The sequence below is a fragment of the Drosophila teissieri genome, chromosome 3R (assembly GCF_016746235.2).
Source record: "Drosophila teissieri strain GT53w chromosome 3R, Prin_Dtei_1.1, whole genome shotgun sequence".
Lineage (NCBI taxonomy): Eukaryota > Metazoa > Arthropoda > Insecta > Diptera > Drosophilidae > Drosophila > Drosophila teissieri.
In genome coordinates this window covers 6,412,716-6,421,628 of record NC_053032.1, presented here as the reverse complement: position 1 = coordinate 6,421,628, position 8,913 = coordinate 6,412,716, and positions in this window count along the sequence as shown.

Genomic DNA, 8,913 nt, shown 5'->3' with positions numbered 1-8,913 from the left:
CATGTAAATTCTTAAAGTAGTACTTAGCGCTATTATTTATTATATTCCAACACTTTCAACACCTCTCAACAAGTAAGCGAGTCGGGCGATGCCAGGGAGCTGGGAGCTAGGAGCTAGGAGCTGGGAGCTGCGAACTCTCAGTTAGGGAGTTGGTTTAGCTGCGAATCTGCCTGAATTCTGGCCATTGTTGCACTAGGGTGTTGCTGCTGGTGTAGTGCAATGCTGCTGCTGCTGGTGCACTACTCGATGTTGTTGTGCAGAAATGAAATTTATGAATATTGCATGGTAATAAAGCGAAGGATTCCATTACGAGCGACTCGTGAGATCCCCCTACACACAAGTGCACACATGGGCGTCTGTGAATTGTTTGTGCTTGTGAGTCCATTAAAGACTGTAGCGTTTGCGTTGACTATTAGGTGTAGACTTGAAAAAATCACAGGTCAAGAGCTAGAGTCTGAGGTATTGTTTCTTTGAAATTAATTGGATACTTGCTGGCACTTGTGTCATATTACACAGATAAGACTGTTTAAAAATGTTTAAGCTACTCATGGAAGGATGCCCTGGGTATTTAATTTATATTTTACTTTGACTTTTTCTTGAAAAAAAGATAATTGCTATTTTAATGGTTATATTATCTAAAAGATGTTAGTTAATTGACAGTGGGATTAATGCTAATTTACGTTTCTAATTTTGTTTTTAAATGTCAGTCCCTTCCAACAGCTGCCGAATTTAAATGGAAAAAAACTTATCTGTTAGTCAGCGAACAATACTAAAGTATTTCCTCTTGTTTTCATTTCTGCAATGAAAATCTTTCACTAAATTTCGTATTATTTAGGCAAAAGTATTTGTATAAAACTGACTTCTCTTTGTAAAAGGATTACTCTTCGCACCTAAGCAGTATTCAAAAAGAGTTATTTCGACCCCGACAATTTCATTTTGACTGCCTTATTTAATTTAATCTCGTAATTTAATACCAATTGCAATGCCTTTCGTCGACGGTAACCTCAAACCAGAAACCATTTCAGTGCACTCACAATGAGATTTATATAATTCAAATAATTAAAACAATACGCCACATAAATGCTCACGGAGGCGAACTTCCCAGCTGCGATGTCATTGTCCTGCATCCTGCATCCTGCGGCTACCAATCCGCTGTCTTTTATCCCCGCCGTCCCAGCCTCTGATACCGAATTCAGCCATTTCAGGCGTCTATTCATATGTAAATTTTTCACGAGCAGTGAAATGCGTTCGAATGTCAGTTGGGTTTTGGTCTGTGGCTTTGTTTTGGGAGGCGTTTGCTGAAAACGAATTGCCTGCCATATCCTTCCGCGTATTAATTTTTAACCGCATCATACCGAAATAAAAAAATAATCAGAAAATATGTGAAAGGGAGACAGCACAAAATCTGAGGCAGTCATAAAGTCAAGGCTGGTTGGGTGAAACGGGATGGCAGGGGAAGGATGTTGAGGACAAACAATTGGCGGCCTGTTGCCAGTGAAATGTCAAGCCAAAGTCGTTTGTAATTGTCGACGCGACCATCAACGCGCCTGAATCGCTTTTAATAATTATTAAAATTATTCTTGTTGAAATGATTATGGCGCTTGTAAGTGGCATGCCACACCCTCTCTCGCACTAGCCCAGCCTAAAACAAATTGTGACCGACATAAATCTTATTTTTTGGGGTTTTCTCGTCCCATGTGCCGCCTTCTATGTGGCTATCCCTGATCACAGTTCTATTTTCTGGGCCTTGGAATGTCTCTAGTCCTTAAAATAGGAACTGCCACTTTCGAAGCAGACAGAAAATAGTTTATTTTTAGAATCATTGGCTTCGTTTAACTTGGTGATACTTATCACTTGGGGGAGCACAGTTCTTTATTACATAAACGATTTTTCCATGTAACATAAGCCATTAAAAGTTCCACACTGTTTTGCATTTGTGAAGAATATGTATATTTTGGTAAATATAATCCTATTATAATACTTGTTTGTGATAGTATTTCTTTTACAGTGAAAGGAACGGAAGCTTATAATTTTACAACTCAAATTTTTCCAGTCCAGTATAAGTACAACGCTAAAATCCAATTAAATATGACATATTGTACATATGTAGCTACCTTGTTAAATATGTGTAGCATACGAATACAAAAACATTAAAATTCCAAAACCTTCAAATTACAAATACATCCGTCAATTGCTGAGTAAGGTAGGATTTTCGTTCCTAAAAGTGTCTATTTTCAACATTTAAAGACCAAAACCATACCAGCCGAATCCCCAATACCGAATGGACAGTACGCATTTGCCAATGCCCCGCTTTCGAGTCACGTTTCTCGGCAGCAGTGGCAGTTGGCGTTTCCGGAGAGGGAATAGGCAGCAGGATCTGTGGCCGGGGCTGTCACACACATATCCTGGCACAGCTTGCGGTTCGCGCGTGTCCTGCTGCAACTAAGCCCCGATTTTGCAAGCTCACCACCCTTCCACTAATGGCACTCGCGCATCTGAAAACTTGCATTGAAGCGTTTTGTCTTCCAAATTAATTTGGTGTCCAGCAGTTTGCTGCAGTCCCTTTGTCCTGGCCAGGACATGATTATGTTGAACATTTCGGCATACATCTCTAAGCTGGGTCTGTCGTCCAATGTGTCTGATGATACTCGATGCACTGGGAGCCATAACTTTGGCCCTACAAAGTCATTTCAAAACAGAGCACCTACCTAACAGTGTATAATCCAAAATGTCAATGCTTTGAACTTTTAATATAATAAAAACAAGCAAAGCTCGCCAGCTTAAATGACGACATACTTTCAGCCTGCGAGCCAAACAGTTCCGAGTTTATTTCAGTGTATCTACAGCTCTGCTGCTCCGTTTCAATTAAAAGTGGGGGAAACTGCGCGAATTCCAGAGAAACTGCGGATGGAAATCGGAGAACGAATCGCCGACGCCACTGGCTGCACTTAATGCATAAATTCTCTGCAGGACATTTTCGTGGCCATGATAAATTTTGATTATTTTGCATCGACTGCGGGTTTGTTGATGTTGTTGATGTAATTGATGTCGTCGATGTAGTTTTGGTCATTTATGTAGTTGTGCTTGATGGCACTTCTGTGGTTTATGTTTGTTGGGATTATGAACGGAGTTTTCCGTTTTTTTCTTTTTGGTGCTATTTGGCTACTTTTCGATTATTAAAAGTTAAAGTAAAAAAGGACATTGTTTTGGTTAATAAGATAACATAGGGGGAACTTTCAACTACACTTGTCTGTATATGTAAATATATTTTTATAGCTTTATTGTGCCGCTTAGATAAAGCCAATTTAAACTTAAATAAAACTTTATTTATTTAAACTAATTAAAACCGCGTACAATTTTAAATAAATAGCATATTATATATACATATTATTCTAAAAACTTCAATAAATCTCACACAAACACCTTAAGTTTTAGCAAAAATAAATTGAAAAACAGTCTTTTTCATTGGAAACTCACTGGCAGACTTTGGCCATTTCGCAACTGGTGCTGTCAAAATAAAAGCCAAATGTTGTCCATTTTAAATTGTTTAAACATTACGATGCATTTGGGAATAGCCAATGTAAGAAAAAAACTCTTCCATTTCGAAACTCAAAAAAGAAAAGAAAAGCAAAGGCGGCACAAGAAGAAGAGTGAAGCAGGGCGAAAGGCAAAAACGGGGCAAACATCCAATTATTTTTCGATTAGTTTCGCTATCATTCCTCAGCAGCAACAATAACAACGAGATATATGTGTATCTGAAACTGAAAACGAACCCATCGTCCATCGCACAGACGGCGATGGGAAAACTCACCCCCACAAGCCGAGAAAAGCGAAGGGGATGCGAGGCGCATTTGGTGGAACGGCTGGCAAGCCGAATATAAATAAATAAAACATACAAAATGGAAATAAATCTAACTGAAAAGCCATAAAGCATTTTCAGCATTCGCAATTTAATATGTTCGAGGGTATTTTTCTCGCACGTAGCGAAGATGAACCCCACCACCCACCCGAAGCCACCATGCCACCCAGCCACCCAGCCACCACCGAAAATTAAAGGCACCACCACCAGAAGCAAGATGGTGCCTGAAGCAACAACAGACAGAAGGACATTCGGACGGGCAAAAGGACAGAAACAGAACAGAACAGAGCAGAAGAAGAGTGTAGAAGTGCTCGAAAGAAACGGAAAATATCCTTGGGTGGAGTTTTTTGGGGCAGCTGAAGTCCCGGCTAAGTGTGATATATTTGCCAAGATTATATAAAATGTTTTATTTGTTCTTCTTGCCTCACTGTTCCCTCCCCTCTTGTTTCGTCTTTCGTCCTTTTTCTTGTTTCTCATCTCTGGCAAGCAAATTGCGTGAGCCGGGCCAGCGGGTGAAAAGTGCGAAAAAAGGATATTAGGTGTATATGGCAAGCACCCCACCAATCTAAAACCCTGCTCCCACCACTTGCAACCCCACCAACTTTATCCCGCATCAAGCGAATGAATTATTTCTTGGCCTCATCCAAATTCCGAAGAAGGATCCTTCTGTTTGCCACTCCGTTGGGCAATTGGTAGGGCTAAAAGTTTAGTAGCTCTGCTACAAACTTATGCAGATGAAGAAAGTCGAAATAACTAAAGTAAGTTAAATTTACGTAAGCAAACTTAAAATAGCAACTCTCATGTACTCTATTCTCTATATGAGATAGAGTTTTTTTCATTACTCCTATCAACACTTCTCACTTTATTCCAAGGCGTTCATAATTTGGTTTTCTGATCTTAAAGTACATACTTAGCAATAAAGTATAAGAGGTGCTAATTTTGTATCCCTTGTGAATTGTGCTACAAAACAAAGTGAGCAAAATATAAATTATTTCTCAAGTTCTGAAATAGTTGGGGACTGATTTCAACTATGTCCGCACTGTGCACCAGCTGTCAGAGGAGGTCAGTCCGGATCAGGCTTAGGCCTCTCCTCGTGCCACTCACCATAGACGAGGACCAAAATAAATTGTAACTGAGAGCACCAGATGCGCCCAAGTAGAATTTTTAAGTGGCCAAGACTCATCAGCATCCCATTCATTCTTATCCTGGCCATTGTCTTCTCGCCTCTTTTCCAGTAAATTAGCGAGCATCTTTAATGTTACCGTTTTCACTTTGACGCCGAATAGATGCTGGAATCATGGCTGGTGATGATGTTGCCAATGGTAGAAAATAACAACCATTTTTCCTACTTTACGCCAACTTAAGTGGGTGACAGCTGAGCGGGTGAAATGGGGGATTCGGGGGAGTTCTGGTCGAGGGTCTGAAGATGAATGTGCCGCAGCTCTATAAATATGTATGGGATGCTATATATTAAAACCGACTCGACTGCGTCTCCATCTCCGACATCTCGACTCGCACAGAGCAAAAACTAATTTCGAAAAATGCCAAAAGAAAACGCAGCAAAACGAAAATAAAAGAAAAACAACAACAGGACAGAGTTTGGGAGGCCAGAAAGAAGAAAAGGACATTTGTGCTGGCTCTGCGACTTTCTCGGCTGCAGGGGTGCGGGGAGGTTGTTCTCCGACTGGTTCGCCAAGGAGAGAATGTGGTGGAGCTCCCAGGCCCCACAACAGACTGACAGCCCAGCCCGGCTTCGTGCCCGTGTCCGGATCCGTGTCCGTATCCGTATCCGTGTCTGTGTCCGTGTCCGCGTCCGGGTCGCAAGCTGCTGCTCCTGCTATTGCCTTCCTTCTAGTCTCCTTACTGTGAGAACACTAAGAAAATCGCTATTTATATCTGCAATACAGCATAAAAATAATATCGAAATAACAACTTATCTTTTTAACTAATAAACTATTGATTTGGGAAAATAAATAAAATATTTTATTTGTCGATTTAAATACAATATACCAATTTTAAAGGATTTATTATGTGAAAGGGGATAATTCTTTAATTAAATACTTTAAACCTTTTGATTATTATTAGTGCTTATAAGTCCTTGAATTTCAATAGAAAATGTCTAAAAATAAAAGAGTTGGTTCATCTTCAGTTAAAATATGTTATTGATTGGAGTGCGTAAATATATTAGCAATACCAAGTCAATTATTGAACCTAATCCTTACGCTATAACATATATTAACAAATTAACATTTATTATTATATATGTATATTATTATAATACATATATTGTATTACAACATACAGCAATTGAATTTTATAAGCTTTATTTTATTAAATTTTTTGTTATTTTCCCTTCAGATTTTTTCAGTGCATAACCCTCCTCTTTAGCTGTGGGTACACGAGGGTAATATAACACAACAAAATGCAATAAAGCATTTTGTGGCAACTTGAAGATGCGAGAGCAGATGCTGATTAAAGGTGTGCGGTTCGGGAAAAGTGGAGGAGGTGGCTGGGTGGGTGGTGGCAAGAAGAAGAGGGGGAGTTTGGGTTGCCAGGGTGTACAGGCACGGACACACAGACGAGTAGAGAAAACTCATTTGCCGCTTCAACTTGAGATGTGGCAGGGAGGAGAGCGGAGGGATTGGACGCAGAGGGCGGTACGGAGACCTCCTCCTCCCAAGGGGGCGGGGCATAGAGCTGAGTTTTTGCTCATTTAAATTGCGTGTGCATTTGCCGGGCACTTCACACTTGAATACGAAAGCAGATAAAGTAATGCCGGGAGCAACGAATGAAAGTAATTGGGTGCTGCCCATAATGAATGTACTTAGAAGGAACTCGAACTCTTCTCCGGTCCTCAATCCGCTTCAAGACTATTGCTTAATGGACTTATTGGCTTCATTACGGAACATATGACTTATGAATATTGTCGCCCCATAGAAGTATGTAGCTATGAATACGAGTGTACATTAATAGCCAAAAATGCAACTCGGTTTTCAATATAATAATAAATATTTAATGTCACCGTTAACGTGAAGTACAATGTAGTTACCACTCATGTTCCCAAAACTACTATTGAAAATGTACAGTCCTAAAATATATATCGATTTTTAAATTCGGTTTATCATAATTTGTACTAATATAAGAAAACAAAAACTGTAATAATATATTTGTAAAAACAATATGTTACATTTATAATCAAGGATTTTTCTCCGTTACATAATCTATTATAATATAGTTTTCATAAATTTTAAAAACCGTATTGCTGACACAACTGCTTTGCATTTGGAAGGAACTAATTTGTATGTAGGGCTTTGCCTTCGATCGGAGGTGCAATAAAAATAATCAAATTGGTGTTTTTGCCGCCGACTGCCTTATTAATACAGCCCCGAGCCGAGGGATACAGGCATAGCGAAATCGATGTAGATCGTGATGCGAATTTACAATTGCATGGGATCACGCTGCGAGCGGCGACAAGTGTGCAAATTGGTGCATTTGCATTTGGCCCAAAACAATGGTTTTTGTTATTATTGGCCCACTGCAGTTCTTGGCTAATCAAAGTGGTGTCCTCACAGCCGTCGACCAATTTTGGCCGGACCCGCTTTCCATATGGGGTCTACGGCTCCTCCAGTTAATGACAGTTTCGACAGTTTCTGTTTTGATTGCACAGATGGGTGGACGGTGGATGGGTGAATGGGTGGATGGAAAGAGATGGAAAGGTGGATAGACACATAGTCAGGGGGTGGTGACCGGGCTGGCATTGTAATGTGGTTGTTGACACTAATTATAGCTGGAATTGGTCTGGACTGATAGCTTCAATGGCCGTACGGTTCTGCAGAAGTAACAAAGGGGGCTTAGTATAACATATTGAATATATATATGAAAGGTATGCTCATAAAAGTTCTACACAACTAATCCGTAAGCCATATAAATAAAATTAAAACTATTATTAATTGATCAATACTAAGTTGACCCCAAGCGATGATTCCTTTAATATTAATTGTAGCTAAAAATACAAGAACCAGCCACAGCTAAACATTTTATACAACTGTATAGAAATATCCATATACTAACTTTTTGTTTTAAGGATAAATATTAACATATTTAAAACAAACTTTTTTTTAAACTTTTAGTATTTTATTTTTTATTTATTATTTATTTATTTTTTGACTCTTTGAATTGGTCTAATACTGTCGACTTAATTTCCATCAAAACTAGAAAGCCCCTTGCAAACACTCGAGGATATTTAGAACCCCTTTCCTCCACACCTCTGACATCATTGGGTTGCCAGCATTTCCACCTGCAACTCGGTCAGTTTTTCATTATTTTCATGCTGCATTTAGCTCACGTTTTAATTAAGTCGTTGTCGTTTTCGTCGTCGCCGGAGTATAGTCACCATCGACGACGACGGGTTCCGTTTAAACTGCAGCGGAGACACAAAACGCAGCAGAAATGCCACGGCAACTGCAACTGCCACTGCAGAAGAAGCAGATGCGAAGGCAGAAGCCAAAAGTCATTGCAGCACGGTGCTTGGCACTTGCATGTAAATCTGCTCATCATCGTTGATGGGATATTACTCCTGCACCACCCAACCGAAAGCCCACCACCCAGCCAATCCGACCAAATGAATGCGATTTGCAGTCGGGACATCTCCGAGTTGCAGTCTTTGTTGGCTTTTTATGGATTTTCACTGGAAACATCGTCCGGTGCTTGGTCAGTGTTAACACGTTTTGCTTTGGCTTTGTTGACTGTGTTTTTGTTGCTGCCAATTGCACAAATGCTTTGGAATTTTTATAGTCCATGTATCTATTTTGCGCACTAAGGAAAATATAGTCAGCGCAGGTCGAGAGTCTAGAGGCTAGACCTACCGCACACATCGTTATAGAGCTTTGATCTTCTAGCTAAATTATAATTTATAAATAAAGATATCATCGTCGGACGCAGAGACGTTCCGCGTTTGCCGGCCAATTACTGAGGGACGTGGCCTGCCTCACTGCAATTGCTCATTTCGGGAATTAAATTCAAAAATGTATTTTTGGTACCTGGCACGTTCCGCC